This window comes from Struthio camelus, chromosome 12 (assembly GCF_040807025.1).
Source record: "Struthio camelus isolate bStrCam1 chromosome 12, bStrCam1.hap1, whole genome shotgun sequence".
In the NCBI taxonomy this organism is placed as follows: Eukaryota; Metazoa; Chordata; class Aves; order Struthioniformes; family Struthionidae; genus Struthio; species Struthio camelus.
This window is the reverse complement of record NC_090953.1, coordinates 4,998,084-5,018,672: the sequence shown is the minus strand read 5'-3', so window position 1 is coordinate 5,018,672 and position 20,589 is coordinate 4,998,084. Positions and strand designations below refer to the sequence as shown.

The 20,589-nt window shown below is 37.3% G+C and overlaps 1 protein-coding gene across 6 annotated transcripts in view; it reads left to right on the top strand.

The window, feature by feature from the left end:
• The window catches only part of MEF2A (myocyte enhancer factor 2A), a 96,851-nt gene that overhangs the window by 15,342 nt on the left and 60,920 nt on the right, over positions 1-20,589 (top strand). The window contains exon 1 of one of the 6 annotated variants that reach the window (XM_068957855.1): positions 13,386-13,405. The exons of the other annotated variants lie outside the window; for them this stretch is intronic. The gene's annotated coding sequence lies outside the window, so the exon portion shown is untranslated. Of the gene's footprint in view, positions 1-13,385; positions 13,406-20,589 lie in introns of those variants that run through there. 6 annotated transcript variants of the gene reach the window in all.

Below are 20,589 nucleotides of genomic sequence, written 5' to 3'. Positions count from 1 at the left end.
TGTGGTATAGACTGACTCTGCTCTAAGAAGAGATCTCTGAGTCAGACAGCCTTGAACAAATCAGAATAACTACTGAGATAAGGATGTAGTTTTATTTTGATCTATATGTATGACAATCTTCTGAACAATTCAGTGTACAACTCTTGTGCTGATAATGGCTGGATGATGAAAGTGATGGATTTTACTACGTTGCAGTGTGACCTGACCAAATGAAGGTTTGAGTGTCTGAAAACCTTAGTTTTAACTGAGGGATTTTAATCTGCCAAGTATCAGCTCTTGCTATTATTTAAAAAAAAAAAAGGGGGGGAGGGGCAGAGGGGGGAAGATAAAAGAAGTTAGAAGTAGTTTTTTTTAGTTAGACTGCTACATTTTTGCGTTTGTTTTCAGGTCTCCAAATGATGGTTGTAAGTTTAAATTAAGAGCATTTGTTCCTAATCTGTACTAGTTTTCAGTTTGCTATTTGTTTATGATCAGGAGGACTTCTGTGCCCCAAAGCCTATCTGCTAATCAGTTGCTTTTGTGCCAAATGTTACTTTCCTTGGCAAACCTTGCCTGTTACTTTTCTTGACAAACCTTGCCTTGTTTAACTGTTTTGCCACAGAGGAAATTGAAGATTGGTGCCTTCCCTTGCCTTTGAAGTTGATTGATTGCTTTCTGACCCTGGTGCAATTGCCTTAACCCCTTCTCCCTGTCCGAGTGCAATGTAACAATCTCTTGTGCTGTTCCTTGTCAGTGTGACAAGGAAAGCAATTTTTTGAAGCTAAGGTGTGGCGTGCCACACAGTTTGTCTAAAATGCAGTGATGTAAACAGCTGAAGCAATGTTGTGCGTAATTTATGTGTGAGGATTTGAAAGACTGAATGTGCCAGACTTCAGCTGTTTATAATTGGGAGGGGAGAGGGAGGGAATTGCAAGTAGGTGAGAAATACTTGATCCCCCCACCGTTTTTCTTCTTTCTCTGCTTTTTCTGTAGCTTTCATTCATTTCATTTCCCAGAGAGTGGATCGTGAGTTTTCTGTCAGATTTAACCATTAAAGTGCTAGCATTTTCTCTTGAGGAAGAGAGACTAGAAAGTCTTGTGAATTTTAGTCTCGGTAAATATCTTTGTCAGCATATCTTGATAGCTTTCCTTGTGTTTTTGGTTCATCTTCTAATGCTGTCATGAATAAAGTTCCAGATCAGTCAGTTGGGTATGTAGCATAGAACCAAGTTTTATTCCTGGGTTCCACTTTAGATTTGGAAGAGATATACTTCAAAACTGGACTGATATATGTCAACACTTTTGTGAAAACAAAACAATTATTTGCCACCTGATCATAAAAAGAGAGCAGCTGTGTAGTTTTATACTGTGTAAGCTCTGTTTTCATTGATTGTAATGTCAGGTAGGTTTTGATTTTTGAGTGTTTTTGTTTCTGAAATAAGAGTAACGTGTCGTGCATCAAATAGTTATGTATAATTTTTTAGCAAGCTCTAAGGTCAGTGATTTTAAAATGCTGTGTATATTATTATTCTTAGTCAAAATTTGCTTCAAATGCTCTGTGGGACTGTAACTTTTCTCTGTAGGGCCCTAATAGTGTTCGCTTGAAATATAAACACGTGTATTTCAGCGATTACTCTATTGGTGAAATTTTTTAATGAGAAACATGGCCTTTTTGGACAGGTTTTACTTCTTGTTCCCATTACTTAGTTTTCTTTGTATTGAAGGTTACTGTACTAGTTCAGTTGTTTGTTTTGTATGTGTGTTTGTGCCTTGATCAGCGTAGCTTTTCTCCTTGCTGCTGTGACTTTTTCTTTGCCGAAGGAATCCCTTTGGATATCAAACTAGTCTAAAGGTGCTAAGAGTTGTACACTTTTAATGAGCTGGTGCGTTGTTTTTATTCCTCAGTGCTGTGGTTTTGCTAATAGCAGGTCAGAATGATATTTAAGTCGTCAAGATGGAAATAAGTTTTCAGAGAAGATGGAAAGTAAAAACAGGTTTGAGCGATGCACGCAGATAAGGAAGCAATGGCTTAAGTATTTGTTAAATGCCAAGTTTAGCAGGAAGTAAACAACTGGAATATTCAGCTAGGCTCACGTGTTTTATGGTTATGCAGAGGTGAACCACAGTTTTGGAAAAAAAAAAAAAAAAGTCTCTTATTTTATTCTTATTCTCTGACAGTTTCTGTGCTCCCATGAGAGTGCAGGGTTGGGAATTCTCACTAGCAGCTGCATGGAAACCTGTAAGCACAAAAGTAGCCCTGATGTGATGTAAAAGCCATCAGGCAAAGTGTTGCCAGGTATTAGCATTTTTTTCAAGTAGCATCATATTGACTATTAAAGGATCTTAATTGTGTGCTTATGTGGCATTATATTCTGCCCCTGATTAATACAAATGTTTCTCCTGTTCAATTAAGAAAACCTGTCCAGTTTTGCAGAGGTGAATTGGTGCCTACAGTCTGGTCCTTCAGTTACTGAATTGTTTCTGAGGATTGTGAGGTGAGAAACGCCTCAGTGTGATGTTGTAGTCCTGAACTTCATGTAAAAGTTGATTAAGGATGCAAACGATAACATTGTTAATTGTGCAAAAGTTCTAATGCCTGAATGAAACCCAGTCAATATATCAGAAGCATACTGTAGAGTTTAGGTAGAGTTTGGTGCCTGACCTTTGACTGACTAAAATTGCAAGTATTGTAACGCATCTGCTCTGTCAAATGTGATGCTCTGTGTCTTGGTGTCCGTGTATTATTTGATAAACTGCTAGTGTTCTCTGCAGGCTGATTGAAGGAATTACTCTAATTACACAACAAGTTAGTTGAAAGTATTGTCTGCTTAAAATTCAACCATTTATTACAGCATACATGCACCTTTGCCTCTCTCTTTGTTCTCTTGATATGCCCACGACATCTTTCTTGTGGGTAATTCAGTTACCAACTGATCATTTTACCCTCGCATGCCTCCCTCCCCCCAGCCTGGATGCTGAAGCTTATTTTGATTACACTTGTACCACTCAGTATTTGAGTTTAATGAGTTAGACTTTCCTCTCCTTTTAGGAAAAGGATTAATGTGTATTCTTCAAGCCAAATGCAGATACTCTTCTAGTCTCTCTTGATCTCTGCCATCAAATCTATTCCCTTCTTCTTCACGGCAGGCAGTCTGAAGCCATTAAACACATTATCTGAAATTTCCTCCTCTATGTTAGTCCGTAGGCAGCTTTTAGAAGAGAGTGCCTTCATTTCCCTAGGTTAGGCATTTCCTGTAGCATATCATTTTTCATAGTATGACATAAGAAAACGTAGAAACAGAGCTGGACAAAAATTTGAAATGTGTACTACTTTAATGTTGACAATTCAATTTTGTTTGTACTTTTTATATGCCAGTGTATCTATCTGTATAAGTCAATATAGTGACAATGTGTTTCGCTTTTATATGTCAGTATATTTTATAGATAACATCTACTATGAAATTGTTAGAACAGTGTGCGATGAAATTTATTTAAAATGGGTTCTAGAAGCTTTTATGTAGTCAGTTGATTTAATAAATCAGTAAAATGACTCAAGTACATATTTGATATTGTATACAAAACGTTTTAAATGTTGTTCAGTATACTATTCAGTTAATAACATGGCCTGATTTGAATTTTGTTAATCTTATAATTCGAGAATCTTTTGACCTTTTTCTTAAATTTGCGTAGTGAGAAAGTTAAACCAATTAATTTTAGGTCTTGAGTCTTAAAAATTCATAATATAGACAACTTCAGTGCAAGGGTTACATATGTGTTTTAAAATAGTAAATGGGTTAAAGCAGCGCTGGCACACTTAGTACTCTCTTGGCACAGTTCTTTCCTTCAGATGGTTGTCCGGAATGCGAGGCCTCTTCCTATATTTGCTGTAGTGGAGCTAAACTCTAATGCCCCTTACAGGAGAAATTTAATATGAATAGCTTGTACAGAACTGAATTGCTGACATGATACCATGTGATATATTTAGCATGCATGTGTTTAACCATGTGATCTTATGCATGTGAATAAAACAGTGAAATTCTCCAGAGTTAGTTTCTCTGAATAATATTTTCAGAGTTCTGCTAATTAAAAAAAATGAACCATCTGAAGAGACTCAATTTGTAAATGGGATATAACCAACAGCAGAACTTGGAATATTAAGGCATTGTGCCTGCATGCCAATTGAAGAGAAAGAATTCAAAAATGCTTGTTTTTTTTTTTTTTTAATCCATCTTAAAATATTTTGTTTGTTTTTAAGCTGTTATGATTCACAGTTTGCTGCTGCCGTGATAGCTACGGATCAGCTCCTAAGTGAAATCCGAAGACAGCAACCTGATCCTTGCTACCTAATCTTTTTTTTTTTTTTCCCTCTCTCTCTTTTTAAAGCTACAGATATGAATATTGGCAGTGCTGTGGTATTGTCATAGTTTCTTGGTATTACTTGTGCTCAAAAGCTGATGTGGCAATGACATCCGTGCATACCTTCCCCCAAATTGTAACCTGTTAAATCTGCAGCAGGCAAGAGTTGCATACATAACAGTCCTCTATCTAAAGACAGTGATACGAGGTAGGCCATAGCTAATCACTTTGGTAGAGAGTACTAGCAAACTTAATACAAATTTTTCTTCTAGCTTGCTGCTTGAAGTGTGGATTTACTGTTTCTGTTTTTTGACTTCTTGCGCTGTGTGGAAAGAGTGAGATGACTTGCTCATCGTGCCCTCTGGTTGTTATGTGATACACGTAGCATGCGATAGCAGGAGTCTCCTTGCACTTGAGCAATGGGCTCAGATGAATAAAAATGTAGTAGGTGGGATCTAAGCACCAGACTGCAGCTTTAAGGCTCAGTCTGCGGTAATGCATTTCTGACATCCCATTTATCAGGCATTTATGTAGCTGCGTGATTGAATTTCTCAAGCTGTGCAATTCAGGTGGGTTCTGAATGCTTTGGGAGTTCCTCTCTTCTTTAGTCACAACGGTCACATATAAAGCCTAGAGTCGCTTGCCAGTGAGACTTGGCTACAGACGTAGAACTGAAGAGCTCCCCCTACCCCAGCTGTGGTTTAACTTTTGTTGTCCATGTGGTAACTTTTTTTCCTCTCCTCTTTCTGTTGAGATGAGTATATAAACACTTCCTTCTGGATAGTATGTGGATTGTGGGCAAGTAAGCTCCTTTTAAGTTTGAGGATATCTTCTATCAAATTCTCCAGGTCTGGGAGAGAAGTTCTGATAGAATTCTGGTAGAGTTTAGAACAGTTATGCAGAAGCCTAGTAGACTTTCTTTTGAGTACTTTAAGGACATACATAGTTAAGCAGCATCAAACTGCCTTAAACAGAACAGAGAACTGAAATTATTCCATAAAACATGACAACATTATGCTCTCAGACATGAAGAATTGCATACCCTAGTCTACCTGCTGTTTTCTAGTCCCGCAGAATATAATTGTGTGTTGGAAGCTAAGGTTGGTCTTTTTTAAGTGTGTTTCTAAATGCTAATAATAATTACACCCAAGTGACCGAATTAATAGCATATGAAATCAACAAAGTTTCCTTAGAATTCACATTTTGTTTATCCGTAGCAAAGCGCATCTGAGATGCTGCAGAGGAACCAGTGAAAACTCAGACCTCTATCAAAGGCTGTAATGTCTCTGTAGTGTATTTGTCAGTGGCATAGACAAACATATAGTAATTGTATTCTCTTGATTTAGCTTACTTTTTCTTGTGACTCTTCTAAATAAATTTTGGTCACAAGAGCTAGAGTCTTGTGCTATATATGCTTAACTGATTTTGCTTTCAGAGGGCCAAAGATTACTGTGTGCATCCTTGAAAGATCTCCCCACATTGTGACCTCTTTAACAGTGAACGAGGATGAGTTTCCTTCGTGTCTGTTTGAATCCGCTAAGTTAAAAATAATATCCAGGTCTTTGTTTCACACTTTGTGGCTCCAAATTGGATAAAACACCATTGTGAACTCACTACAGGTAGACTTATTGTTGACTTTTTTTGTGGCTATCTTCTATCACACTTTTCCTCTGCTTCTGGGGATTTCCCCTTGTTTTTAATACCTTTCTTCTAACTGAAGGAAGTGAGCATCTTCCCTGAAGCCAACTTGGATTCATTTTAAAAGGGAACAAACAATGAGATGTGATAGCTATCTCACCTCCATATGCAAAGTCTGGAAGGAATATTAGCATCCTGTTCAGGAATATTTTTAGCTTCACTTTCACCTACTGAGAGAGTTAGGCAAGGACAGTTGTTTGAATAAGATGAAATTTTGAGTGTGAGGATTCATTAGATAGACTGAGTACCTCTTCCTGTTCGTGCCCAAGCTGATAGTTTCCCAATCTTGAAATGGGCTGACTTGGTAACATTAAAACCTAAAATCAGAAATCTTCATTCACTCTGTTTAAACAGCGAAGCTGAGTGCGTTGCTACTTTCTAATGTTGTACTCCTGTGCAACGGTCAGAACTCATGCACGCTTATCTGTTGTTGAAGTGCACCTTTACGATAATCTAAGATTTTATGTGGTACTTTTACAGACTGCCAAAGGGTTTGCATTTTTTGAATAAATGATGCGTACAAGGGGAAACGTCTGTCAGCTTTGTTAGTGTTCTTAATCAGACGTTACCTTCAAAATTAATGCACCTTCAGTACTAGACAAGGAGAATCTGCAAGAAGCTGTAAGGAAAAATCTCCGCAAGTATTGCTGTAACTAACATGTTAAGATTAGTGCCTTGTAGGAGACACTTAGTGCTAGAAGTAGAGGATAAGCTTGTCTGCATGCATATCTTCCCTTTGAAAGTAAGCAAATGTTTATAGTCTACAGGATAAGTCTCCTACCCCTCCCCAGTATAGCTATATACTGGGCAAAACAATGACTCTGTAGGCTGGAGAATTCTTACAAATATAAACATAGACCGTAATCTTAGCTGTGTCTGTGCAGGGGTAAAAATCAGCTTCAGATTAAATCATGACCTAAAGCTTTGAGAACTAGGTTTGACTCAGCGTTTCTTGTCTTTTGTGGGACAGGTAAAACGCAACGTTTTTGGATATAGTAAGTCTTTGTTTGAAGTCTTAGTTTAAAATCTGTGTAGCTGGGCAGCAGGATGAAATTTGGCTAAAAAGAAACGATCAATCTGCAGTTTGTGTGAACTGCAGGGCAAATAGCTGGAAAGCTGTCTTTCCCTCCAGTGGGAAGAGAGAGAATTTCGTAGTCTCTCTATCTTCTCCCCCCCCTCCCCCCCCTTTTTTTAAAAAGCAAATCTGAATGCGTTTCCTGACTGTTTCTGTAATCCTCTCTCAAACTAAAGGATGCAAGGTGAGAACTAAGAGAAAAGTAGAACTCAGTCTCTAATAATATGTATTAATTGAAAACCATTTTACTAATTCGTTCTTCATTTCTATTGTGCTGTCAGGATCTCATAATTCAGTGTGTAGCCTCTCCATATATTTACTCTAAGTTGACTTTTTAATTTGTTTAACTTTTATTAAGCAATGTATAAATGGTTAGCGTGGCCTGATATGCAAAACTTGCAAAGCATCAGTTAGGGGAAAATGAACTGAACTATGTAACAGCGTAAAAGGATGGAACTGGATGCTTAGAAGAGTTTCTTGCGATAAACTTTGCAGTGCGAGGCTTTAATTGCTGCATATCTGAATGTTGCAATGAAATGTAATAGCTAGTTGAAGGTTTTCAAGGTGATATATGAAAGCAGGGTATGTTCAAAGGAACCCCAGCCTTATGGAGGGAAAAGAGAAGTGCTTTTTAAGATAGACAAAAGCAAAAACAATAAAACAGATGAACAAGCTAGGCCTTACTTAGAGTGACCCTTCTAGGCCCTGTCTTTGCTGATGCAGGTGAAATTGGAGACTACAAGCACTGGTATCTCTGCTGTTTGCCAGCTAGCTGTCAATATTTACTGCTTCAGCTGCTGCAAGGCTTCAAGTCAGCATGTAAAAGAGAGAATTTCAATGTCCTGAAGGCCAGGAGTACTCAGCAATAACTGTTTTATGGCAGGTTAAGAGGAGTTAGGGTTTATTGCAGGATAAAGAGGGTTAAGAATGACACTTCTAAGGAGGTTCTTGAAATTTGTGTATAAACTGTGTGATGGTTGGCAGTGGTTCCCCCCCCTTTTTTTTTTTTTTTTACTTGTGTAGCTCTACATAACCGTATGTTGACAGAATATTTACATAGAATGAATAAAATAAGATGAAATGATAAAGCTAGCATCTGGATTTTGATATTTTGGGATACAGAATCCACTTTCATGGATATATTTATTATGTGGGGGGGGTGGGTTGTTTGTTTGTTTAGGTAAGTAAGCCTATAGGTTTTTCTCAGAGATAAACGCTTTATTGTCATATCAGAAAGGAATGGGACAGATAGCAGAATCTTCCTCAGGTACTCTAGTTATATCCCCTGTGTTAGAACAAGAATAAAAAGGGTATTCTATTTATTCAGACATGAAAATAAATCACTTCACACGCAGGAATTTAACCACAGATTTCTCCAAGCTCAAGATTGCTTTAGGTCTTTGAACTTGCACATTGCACGCTTTCATATAGCCACTACCAGGGCTACAGGCAGTATCAAAGTTTTGTAGTGGAATGCAACTACTTTTACCAAAGTGCAGCAATTATAGTCAGTACCTTGAAAGAGAAGTCATTCATATTTAACTTCATGCAAGTGTTTCATGTCCCATGTAAGTGCATGATTTACAACTTAAATATGCTTCTTTCTTAGAGTTTTGTCAGAGATGAATCCAAAGGTAGTATGGACGGACAGGATCCAACAATGTGTGTGAAATGAGTACTATTTTCTGACATTTTCCTAGTGGGTTTAAATCATTGATGCAGTAACTTTGTTGAGATATCTACTCTGACCATCTAACAGTGGAAGAGACTGAGGTTGCTTAATGTAGTTTTTCCTTCTGAAGCAGTTTTAGGGTGTCTTGTGTGTGTTTCTACCAGTTTCTTTGATAGCAGGGAGATTTTTTTCTTTTAAATAAATCAGAGTAGTAAGCTGTGTGCGTGTGTGTATTTTGTAGATTTGAACTCGTATTTGCAGTTCTGACTTTTTACAGTCTCTGATCCTGCATTTTGTCAGGTCTAGGCAGCCATTGCATCCAATGGCACTTGGCTGAGTACTAAAGATAGAGGGGGCCTTACAGGTTCAAAAAACTTGCGTCTGCTGTAATATTTCATGTCAAATAAATGTACTGGTTTGAATGGAAGAGGTTTTCAGTACGGAAAGCCTACGATGAGCTGAGCCTGTCTGGGCTTCTGGTTCGGATTCTTGGCTGTTTAATGTAACCAAAAATAAGGCTCTTTCAACTATGTTAAGATCCAGCTTTTTGCACTATGTTGTCTTGCTTTTATCAGTCCTTCTTGCCTTTGTTTAACTCTTCAGTGATGTAGTTTACCAGAAGGACTCTGTATATTTATGTACAGATCACTTAATTGATCCTTGCTGAGGACAATTAAACCTTTCTGGGCTTTCACTTAAACTTCTTTCAAATGTATCTTCTTATTCGTACTTTTTTAATGGTTCTTTTATTCTGGCTAGTAGAGTTGGGTGGGACTTTCATGTTTATGGCTATACTAGGGAAAAACAATGCTGTGATCATAATTAAAATATGCACTGAAGGTTTACTTTCTTTTGGCAGGTTTAAAAATTTATGTAATATGTTTGCCAGGGCTTATTGACAAGAAAAAAATTGAAATATTTAAGGAATTTTGAGGATTTGTTTCTAATGCAGTTATGAGACCAAATTGGTCAGACTGTTCTCCCATTTATTTATGGTCACGAAGTATTTTAAAAGGCCAGACATTTCATTCCAGAAGCTATTGAAACTGAGGTTTTAATGTATCTTCCTATGTATGGTTTGAGTCGTGAATCTTTGGGATGAAGCAGTAATGTCAGGGTCAAATGACGTAAGTTTTCTCTTTGCTGTGATCTGCAAGAAAGAAAGGTGGAATAATTAAGTTTTATCACATGCTCTGCTTTGCAGGTATAGCAAATAATGGAGTTGCTGTAGCATCATGAGTTTCCAGTCATCAGCTAAACCATATTAACTGACTGTATGCAGGTTTGTTGCCAGTACTAGGGAGAAAAAAAAAAAAACGAAGTTAATTACTTTTAGAATTAGGTTTATGGTTTTTATTCATAGAACAGCTCTTATTTGAAGATTCGGTATACTATAATCACTGTAGGTAACGTTTTTGTAAGTGGATGAAAGCGGCTAGGTTAATGTCGTCTTAGACATACACATACATAGACTACCAGACATCATCCGCCAATAAAGGAAAAGGATGATAGTTAAAAGCAGAAAATATTCAGAATAGTATTCTTGCTTCCTCTCTTAGTGGAAACTAAGTTTACTGCAATATCTATATGTGTTGGGATATACATCTTAATGTAGATAACTGTCTTTAATGGCCTGCCCAAAGTTGATTTGGACAGTCTTATCTTGCAGCTGTTTTTAGACGTGTAGACATCCACATGGAGGGGAGTGACTTCAGCCTTGAATAAGAAAGAAATGGGTTATGCGTTACTTGTCAGTAATCTTGAGGAGTGTTGTTCCAGGCTGCTTTAAAAATTGACTGCTGAAATGATAGAGCCCTTAGGAGTCTGATAGTTTCTCGATTGTGACTGCCTAGTACCGTCTTCCTGCATTCATTAACATTGCCTGTATTCTGCCTCTATTTTAATATTTTCCAGAATATCACTCCTGAGATGTAGTTGAGTGGGTTCATCTGACTTGCATGATTTTTTTTTTGTTTAAAAGGACTGAGGGAAAAATTAACTGGAGTTTGGTTGTCTTTTCACTACTTACATTGTACTTTGGAGATCAGAACAGGTGTAACTCTTTAGTTTTCTCTATTTATAGGCTTGAGCTAATGGTGCATCTACATTTTTTCAAAGAAGAGATTGAGTTTTGAACGAAGGCTACTGCAACCATGGAAAAAATAATCTTACTGCTAATCTTTTTCTTAGAAACACGTAGGTGTCTTTATGGTTTGAATGCCTCACTGTGGCGTGAAGGCCGTTTTCAGCATTATGTTGTCGTCGTGTCTGTCTGGTTTTTAACTGTTGCACTTAAATGATAGCATGCAGTCATATTGTTCAATTAGATATCGAATAAATTATCAAAGAAAGCTTTCTGGTTAATTGTTCAGTGGTTTGAAGCTTCTTGTAGATTCTTTGGTGCATAGTGTCTGTTCTACTCGTTCTTGGTTTTCCTGCCCTGTTCCCTTTAAAAGGGGTACCTGGAACATGCGGAATGCTCTAGAAGTATGTATTTGGTGAAAAACTGAGCATGATCAGGAGAGAAATAGTTGTGGAGACTACTTGCTATAGCAAGAGGAAGAAGAGAAAGCGGGAATCATGCAAGAATCTTGGAAACAGCAGAGTCTGAAGAATAGCTGATAGGATCAAGAAGATAGCTAAGACTGAGCTAAGCCATAGGGGGAAGTTTCCTAAGGACAAAGAGGGAGTATGCAATTTTCTGCATCACAAAGCTACTCTTGGCTGAAGCCAAGCCTGGAAACAGACCATCTTGGAAGGGCACAGTATGCGAGGAGGAAAGTAATTTATAGTACCTTAATATGTCTGTTCTCTCATCGGCTCATCTTAATTTCTTGCTAAGAATTTTGCTTAATAAAATCTGGCATTTTTTAGTTTGAAGTCCTGTTTGAGGAAACTCCCTGGGAGGAGAAGGTGTAAGCAGGGCCACGTGAAAGCCGTGGCTGCCTTTGTGTCCTTTGTTTTCTGAAGTCACCTGTGAATGTTTTTGATTGCAGCATGTTTGTTCAATAGCATATGTTGTAATTACTGGTACGTGCCTGTCTGTTGCATTACCTCAGCAGTTTGCACTTAGAGGCAATTTTACGTTTACATTGCAAAAAGTAAAAATGAAGTACTAGAGGTTTAGCTGATGAGTGTTCACAACTTTGCTGACTTTTGGAAGTCCTGCAGCAAATCACAAAATCAGTTTATTGAAGTATCACCCTAGTACAGTTTGCACGTTCTTTAAAAACAGTTTTAAATGAGATTATCTCTTAATTCATGTTCTGGTTTTGCCATTAGAAGAAACTAATAAACGCAGGTTATCAAATAACTTTTATATACATGCTTGCTAAGGAAAAATCTATGCTTTCTGTTCTTGCCCTGAGAAACCCTGCCAGTTATACACTGATTAGTTTTAATATGCTGAGAACAGATTCTGTTTTACTTAACTGGAAGATTGCTTACTTGGCATTTGCTCTAAAGGAACTGAAGTATAACTTCTGAAATTAAAATACAATGAATACGATTTTGAAGATACTTTTTGAAAGGTAATAAGCCTTGTAACACTGCCCTATATCCTGTGGGGTGTTTTGATCTTGTCTTAGTTTCTGTAAGTTTTAAATCTTATGTCGAGATGTTGTTTACTATCATTCAGCTTGATTGGCAGTGCATATACTTTTGCATATACTTTTGACTTATGTGTAGAAGTAGCCAACTGTATTTGTGTTTTTTCTGATGCTGCTTTCACATGCTTTGGGGTGTTTTTTTCTTTTTTCTTTTTCTTTTTTGCTATGAAACTTAGCTGTGAGATGTGGTTCTGAGATATCAGAACTTACATAGAGGCATGGTTTTTTTCCTAGTTTTTAGTTTCTGAATGTTCAGTTGATTGTATGTAGGTTATTTGTTGAGGTTCTGAATGATTGTGATACTAGCAAAAACAAAAGAAAACAACAGGAAGACCCAACAAAACTCAATACTCTTGGTACAGGGGAGATAATCTACTTAATTATGTAGATCTCAGAAGCAAAAAGAAGGGCAATGCTCTTTATGGATAAGAATGTCTAATTAGAAATGGCAGGATCCTGACTTTTTAAGGTTGCTTCAGCATGGTCTTGCTCACGTTTAAAGTACTACTCCCACTGCATGCAGCTGAGCATGGTTACAGTGTAAACAATTCAGAGCAAAGCTTTCAATTTATTATCTATAAAATGAAGAAAGCAGTGAGTGACTGCATATATGAAAAATTTGGTGATGCAACTTGTCTAGAATTTCACAGGAATCTGACCAAATCAATTCAGTACTGTAGTACAATATTCAGCTGTCCTAACTGTGAAACCATCCTCTGTCCAGTTGCATTCTCGTCTCATTCGTTACACATCCTCTAATTTGCTCTAATGGTTTTCTTTGAATGTAGATGCAACGAGTGGTGCGGAGGTATTCCAAGGAACACTGACATAGTGAGCTATGATCCCTTTGCAGTGCGTGCTCTTCCCCCGTGTAAGATTAACTGTATTCTTCTAATCTGTTGGTAAACTTGAAAAGTTCAGATGGGAAAAGTAATGAGCCAAGTTAGCAGTAAGTAAAGCCCGAGTGTCACTAAAGTAACTGATGAAATATGAAGACTGCTGGAAGTAGAAATCCCAGTAAGTACTACTTTTTTTTTTTTTTTTTTTTTTACTGCAATGTTTTAATTCAGCAGCATGTAACATGTTTTAAGTGTTATTTAAGGATGTATAAATGAGCCTGAAAAAGAAGAAGGTCTATGAAAAGAGTTAAGGTGTTGTAAAACCAGAAGAAAGCTCCATGCTAGTTGGTAAACACCTTCAATGGAAACTGTCTCCTTTGGATGTTTTCTTATGCTCTACTGTAAGACGAGGAAAAACGTTATGAAGGACCTTTTGATTGTCCACACTGTCAGTAATCAGGTGTTCTTAATTTAGTTAATTACTAATGTAGTTACATTCATGAAGATATGTTTACAGCTGATTCTGACAGAATCCTTAGGGCAGCTTTAAAGAAATGAAATTCTTTCCCAGCTGAGGAGAGCAGCACAGTGCTAGTGATTTCCACCCACATGAACGCAGGAAGTTTATTTCACAGGGTTCTGTTGTGTCTCCTGTAACAAAGGAGAGTTCTTTTTAGTGACTTTTTGTTGTGTGTGAAATGGTGTGTAATTTAAGGCTGTTTTTTTCTAGTAGACTGCTCTTATCAGCATTTTGGAAGGTACATCCTGGTGGCTCCCTCCTTGAGGCAGGAAAGAGTTTTGATAACACAGGTGCCTCTTTGCTGTTCTTTGCTGCATGGTGGTTAACCCTGCACAGCTTTTACGGATTCAAAATAGGTGGCTATGCTGCTTTGCAGTGACCTCAAGGCAGTATAGTTCTGTTTGGTCTTGAGAAATATTTAATATATCTTACATATTTCAGGAAAGAAGCCTTATGTGGCTCATGCTGTGCAGGGAGGTCTGTGAATTTAAAATCTGGGTTTAAGTGCTTATGGGCACACTTCAGAGCGTGTTTTTATTGCGAAAGTTAAGAAACATGATGGTTTTTAAACTAATTAAAAAGTAACTCTAAATGCTTCTCTGTTTCTTCATGGATCAATTACGTCTAAACTTAAGTATAGTACTTTGTGAGGCCTTCATATATTTCTGGCATTGCTCATGAATGCAAAATTATGTGTTCCAGGACTTAGCTCAGTTTCAGTGTAGCCTACCTTTGAATTGTGATTTTACGTTATTTTGCTAGAGGCATTTGTTAACTTTGTTCCTGCTGCCACAAAGTACCTCCCAACCCCCTGATGATTTCAACATCCAGCCCCTAGTTGTAGTTTTGGAGATTCATGTGGATATATTTCTGTAATTCATCTGATAATATGCTTGCTTGTAATGTTTCTGCACTTCTTTCTCACAGATTTACTAAAACCAGTTATGAGACAACTTTTGAAGTGTAGCGCTCACAGCATAGTCTCTTCTGCACATATTGGTAATATTTATGCTTGACTGTAATCATTCTTCTTAGTATTTTGACTCCTCAAGGCCTTTCAAAAATGGTAGTCCTGAGGTATAATTTTCATAAGTTTTATAGAACTTAAATAATAAACGCTTAAATGTTTTGGAAGATGGGCTGAAAGGGACCTCTGGAGATCATCTGATCCCCTTCACAGCAGGGTCAGCTTCTATCAGGTAGCTCAGGACCTTGACCAGTCAAGTTTTGAGTAATTCCAAAGGTGGAGTTCCTGCCCTTTTAAGGCTAAAGGGCCATTATTGCCACTTTCTGAAAGTAGCTGTATAACCCATCCCTAGATCGCTTACCCCGCTACCCCCCCCCCCCGATTTCTGCATCTAAGTCATAACCTTTCTAGAGAGCTATGAGTGAAAACAATAGGATTATCTGGTCAAAAAGACTTAAAATTATGATCAAACTACCATGTTTCTAATAGCTGTGCTTTTTTTTCTGGCAGATGAGTTTATCCACAGCTTTTAAGAGTTAGGTTTTGTTTGTGATAGTGTTCAGAATTGTATTTCTTTGCAGGTATTTCAGTGTAGTATGAAAAAGTCATATCTTTCAACAAAAATCCTTGATAAGCTAGGAGTGAGTTTCTTGAGAGACTCTCCAGAGCATGTTTTCCAGACTGCTATTCATCTTGCCGTGTTCTTAGTCTGTAGACATCTGGCAACAGAATTCTTGACATCAGTTAATACTGAAGTTCTATTTCTATCTAAAATTGTATTTTAATCTAATATTGAAAATTTACTTTTGTTTCTGTGGTCGTCTTTCATAATGGCAGAAAAGGCCATTATGAGTACAAGTTTCTCTAACTAGTATTCAGGAGTTGCAGTTCTTCAGTAAGACCAATTTTTGTTGGAAGTGCTTTAAGATCTTGTCCAATAAGCCTTGAAAACTTGATTTGAAAAGCTGTATAACTTAGCAAATTTATTTTAGAGCTTCTAATTTGTGTTTTTAATGTGGAAATTGTGGCCTGCGTTCAGTTGCAAAGTTCCATAAATCCACTTTATCTCTGAAGTACAATTTACTTAAATGGTCTAGTATCAAAAGCATATGTTATTCTTCCCAAATGAAAGAAACAAGTGTTTTGTGATGCATAAAAATAATATCAGAAAAGAATTGTTTATGCCTTCCTGTTTTTTTATGTTATCCCACATTTTTTATAAGTTATTTTGGCTAAAGGTTGTATTATTGTTTTATAACAATACTTCTGGCTGAGGACCTTGGAGCTCGGAGGTCAGTCTCACTTACTGTAAGGCTCTACCTCGATTCAGAAGAATGACCTCAAAAATGAGGATGGAGAAAGGATTTATTTCCTAGGGCTGTGCTACAGTGAGACATATGAGAGTCAATGATAATGTTGTAGTCTTATTTTGAAGGGGTATGACTTGCTGCTGTTTAACAATTATATTTTACGTTGCTCATCAATAGTAATGTATGATGACAGGGCTAAAGAATTGTTGTAGGAAAAATTTTTGCTACTGTTTTGCACATCTCGGGGGGGGAGGGGGGGAACAACAGAATTTGAGCTTCATCTGTTAAGTGAAAACATACAAGAAGGAAGAATCCCTGTGCTCAAAATCTTACTTTGAAATTTAGCTCCATAAGTGGTAGAGCAATGAATTTTGGAGCAGGGCTGGTAGAACATTTAGAACACATGGTGGTAATGCCCTGCAGCTCTCAAGCATGTTTCAGTGCAGGTCCAACTCTGAGTGTATGTATCTTGTACAAGTAGTATAGGATTTAGAAAAAAGGCATTTGGAGATGTATATTTGTCCTACACGGGCTTGTATTCTGTTTGAGGGTATGAAGGAGAAGATGTGCTCATCTCTCCCTGCTCTGTGACAGTGAAATGGATTCTGAGAATCCTGTTTGACCTAGCTTTCCACACCTTTTTGACCTTTTAATTAATTATTTTGGTGAAGACATCCTTTGACTCTCTAATTTTCACTGGTTATTTCCCCTTAAAACTATGAGGTGGGGAGGGAGGATGCTTACCTGTGTGTTTACACCTGCTATAGCAAAATGAGACACTTTGTGTTAATTGCCCTGGTAAATGTGAAATGGTCAGCATCTGGTGATAGACTTCTGATATGTATGTGAACGTTTGTATTCTTGTCATATCATTGATCAGCATGCAAAATATTAGTTAGAATTGCCAACGAATGTGCAGCTCAGCCTGGATTTGGTTGTGCAGTCTAAGCCTGTCAGCTCAGTCTAGGAGGTAAAGTAGCCAGATCTACAGTAATGGCTGGCATCACCTCTTCAAGGACTAGAAAAAGACCTGTTAACCTTAATTTAGTCAAAATTATTGTGCTTGTTATTTAGGAAGCCTTAAGTAAGGCGCACCAAGGTAAAATGCCTCTCTATGGAACTATTTTCATGCAGCTGTGGTTTCTGAGAGTTGTTATGCAAATTTTATGATATCATCATGCTTATTTCTTTGTGCACATTTCAGTAAATGAGCTATGATGATGAAGTTAGAGTCAAATGTAATCTGGAACCATGGTGGTGAAGTGGAGGTTCCAAGAAAACTATCAAAGGTGGAGGGGAATAAACAGAAAACAAACGGAAGGCATGCAACTCTGATACAGTTATTCCTAACTCATTTTGCGAGCAGGCTTCAAGGCCTTGTGGAATTCTGCATGAGTATAGTTTGTTTCCCCTTAACCCTTGAAATAATCGTTTTAAATAGGTCAAATATAACTTGTTTTCAAGTTGTATTTCTTCCTTTATTATGAAATTTTATGCAAACTTGACAGCAAGCCAACTGATCTTTGTTGTTGAAAATACGCAGTCATGAGGATTTTTTTTTTTTGCGTATGGTTCTGTTGTCTTTCAGTGTTCAGCGTGGCATTTCCATGTATGTGAGGGGTTGAGAATAAAACAAGAAAATTTGGAAGAAAGATTACCTTTATGCCATAATAGAGGGTTTTATCTAGACAATTACTAACACAATTTTTGTCTCACTGTTATTGCAAACTGGCATTATTTTCTGTTTGAGGCATGTCATGAAACACATGGATTTTTTTTCTTCTTTTCCTTGGCTTACTCTTATTGTTTAGTTTAATAGATGCCCAAAATTCTTACAGAAAATAAGATTTTGCTTGTGTGCGCCCATGAAAGTAGATCTAAAGCAGTTTTGGTGGCTGTAATTTGATTCTGTTACTTAAGGAAGTAGAATTTTACCTTTAGTCAGGTTATTTACCCTTGGTTTCACATTCACTTTCAGAAATAGTGTGCTACTAATTTTCCTTTATTTAGCCAAAGTTTTCTGGATGGCCTGGAGAAAGTAGCTTTGATTTAAGAATTTTGCAATAGAACTGTGACTTAGTGCAACTTAAAACTCTACTAATTACGTTTTTGATGCAACAGTATAGTGCACAATCTCATCAGTTTTATTGCTAATCAAGGAGGAAAATAGCACTGCAACTTAATATAAACGTTTAAGTGGTTAATATCCAGTGCTAAGTAATGTAGTTGAGACTTCTGTTTTGAAAGAGAAAAACCTGATGTAATCAAGGATTAGAAAGAGGAAACGATGTTGGTCCCATGAGAAATGTCATGTGTGTTGGTTATAGGTGGTAGCTTTCATTTGGATGTTCTAAGCGTGCACAAAAATTGATACTAACTGTAAAATCAGAGTAAATCATGCTGTAAAAACCCAATCTCCCTTCTACTCCAGAGCTTGTGCTGAGCTTGCATTTTGATTCTTAGCTTTGAAAATCATCTTGTATATGACTTAAGCTCTGGAACGCACATCCCTTTCATTTTGATGTGCCTTTGGGAAATGTGTTTCAAAACCAGGTTTCTACTCTCCATAGCAGCCTGTGGAGAAGGAGGAAAGGCTGTCGCTGGCTGGACAGACATCGGCATCAGACATGCTAATGGGAATTTGGAGTTTGTGAAGTCAGAAAAGTGCTTGATCTGGAGGAAAGTAGTAGGCCTGAGATAAGAGACAAGTAGGTCTGATGAGGTGGAAGTGGTAAAAGGGAAACGGAGTGAAGAGTTTATACCTAGTAGAGTATACTAGCTTTAAAAGTCTTGAAATAGCATCCCAAAACTAAACAAAATGTTGGTGAAAATGACTGTCAGTTCCCCATTTCCCTTCATGTTCTGGCTCCTGAAGAACATAATAACATTTCCCTGCTATTGTTTCTTCCATTAGCTCATGGAAAGTGTCTGTGCATCTTTTCTCTTCAGTGTATGTATTGTATAATTCCACATTACAAGATCGTGTTTCCCCTTTTGTCTACCGTGTTCTGCCGTAAGCTCCTTATTTTATTCTTGGCATAGACTTGCTTTTGAATATCTCTTATAGGAGTTGGAAGGTTTGAGTGAATGAGATAGGATTGTAGGAAGAAAGTGTGTGGTCCCAAATAGCAGTTTTCAAGTCGTGTTCTGGAGCGCTGAATCATTTGGCTGTTCTTGCCAGTGTTCCTCAGAAAAAAATTGAGAACTGTTAAATTTGCCTAGGTGTATGTCTAACTCAGTAGAATATAAAATATTGTTATGCCTCTGTGTAAGTTTGTGATCGATTATCCTAAATTCTATATACCTGGTGTCTTGAATACTGTGCACGCTACTGGTCCTTTCGTTTGAGAAAGAACAGTGTGTGACTGGAAAGGGAGAGAGGAGGACAGGGCGGCTGGTCAGAGAATGGCTTTTTGTATAAGGAGTGATTGAGTAGGATTTTCTTTTTTTTTAGCTTTGAAAAAAAGCTAAATGAAGACACAATGCAAGCCTTAAAATCAGGACTGACACGAAGGGGAAGATGACTGATTGTTCACTTATTTAATGCAACAACTGAGGATATCAAATATAATTAGCAGAATAGTCTTAAACAAAAGGATTTATCTTCTATTGAGATATATAATTAAACTGTGGAACTCCTTGCCTCTGGATGCTAAAAGTTTACATGAATTCAAAAGAAATAATCATGGAAGAAAATTTGAAGAGCTATTAAATCTAAGATTCCATGTGTTGCTCAAGTGTTTAATTCAGAAATCAATCAATATCTGGAGAAAATACTTTACGGATACCACTTCTAAGTGATAAATGCTTATCCTATTTCTATATTCCTCCTTTCCCAAACGAGTGGTGCTCTCTTAGATGAGTGATGAACTAAATGGATCTTTGGTCTGATGTGTGGTGGCTCTTCTGATGTATTAGTTATGACGGTGAGCACTATTAAGTAGCAAAGGAAGGAATCGAGAGAGAACTGTTTGAATGATATACGTTATATAAAAATTGGGGCCACGTGTAAAGGAGTAAGCAAAACTTTTAATAGCAGCTCATTGAGAGACCTTTGTTCCATTTGTGGGAGGAGTGGGAAGAGACTTCTGGAGAGCTAAAGTTAACTAGTGATCATAGAATGAGGTGGGGTGTGTGTGTGTGTGTGTGTTCTTAACCGCAGTTGAAACTTGTTGAAGTCCAGTAGATGTTCATGATGACTTTTCACTCAAGAAGAAATTTATGTGCCAACTGTTCTTTTTCTGTGTAAAATATTTGCAGCGTGCTACTGACTTTGTAGAGGCTTGATCATCTGGCCTAACTTGATATCTGTCTATTAATCCTTTTTTTAGTAGCTCCTCTAAAGAAAAAATTTCTCCTTGAAGAAAATGCAAGGAACGCCACACTGATGTATGCTTGAAGTATTCTGAAGTATGAATAATATTTTAGCGCATATTCTCGTGACCAATGGACCTCACATAATCTTAGTGCTTGTTTGGACTTAAATTCTGTAGAATACTATTTCTAAATACTAATGGACGTTTTGATATTTTCCTTTGTTGATACCAGGTAAATATAAAATCACA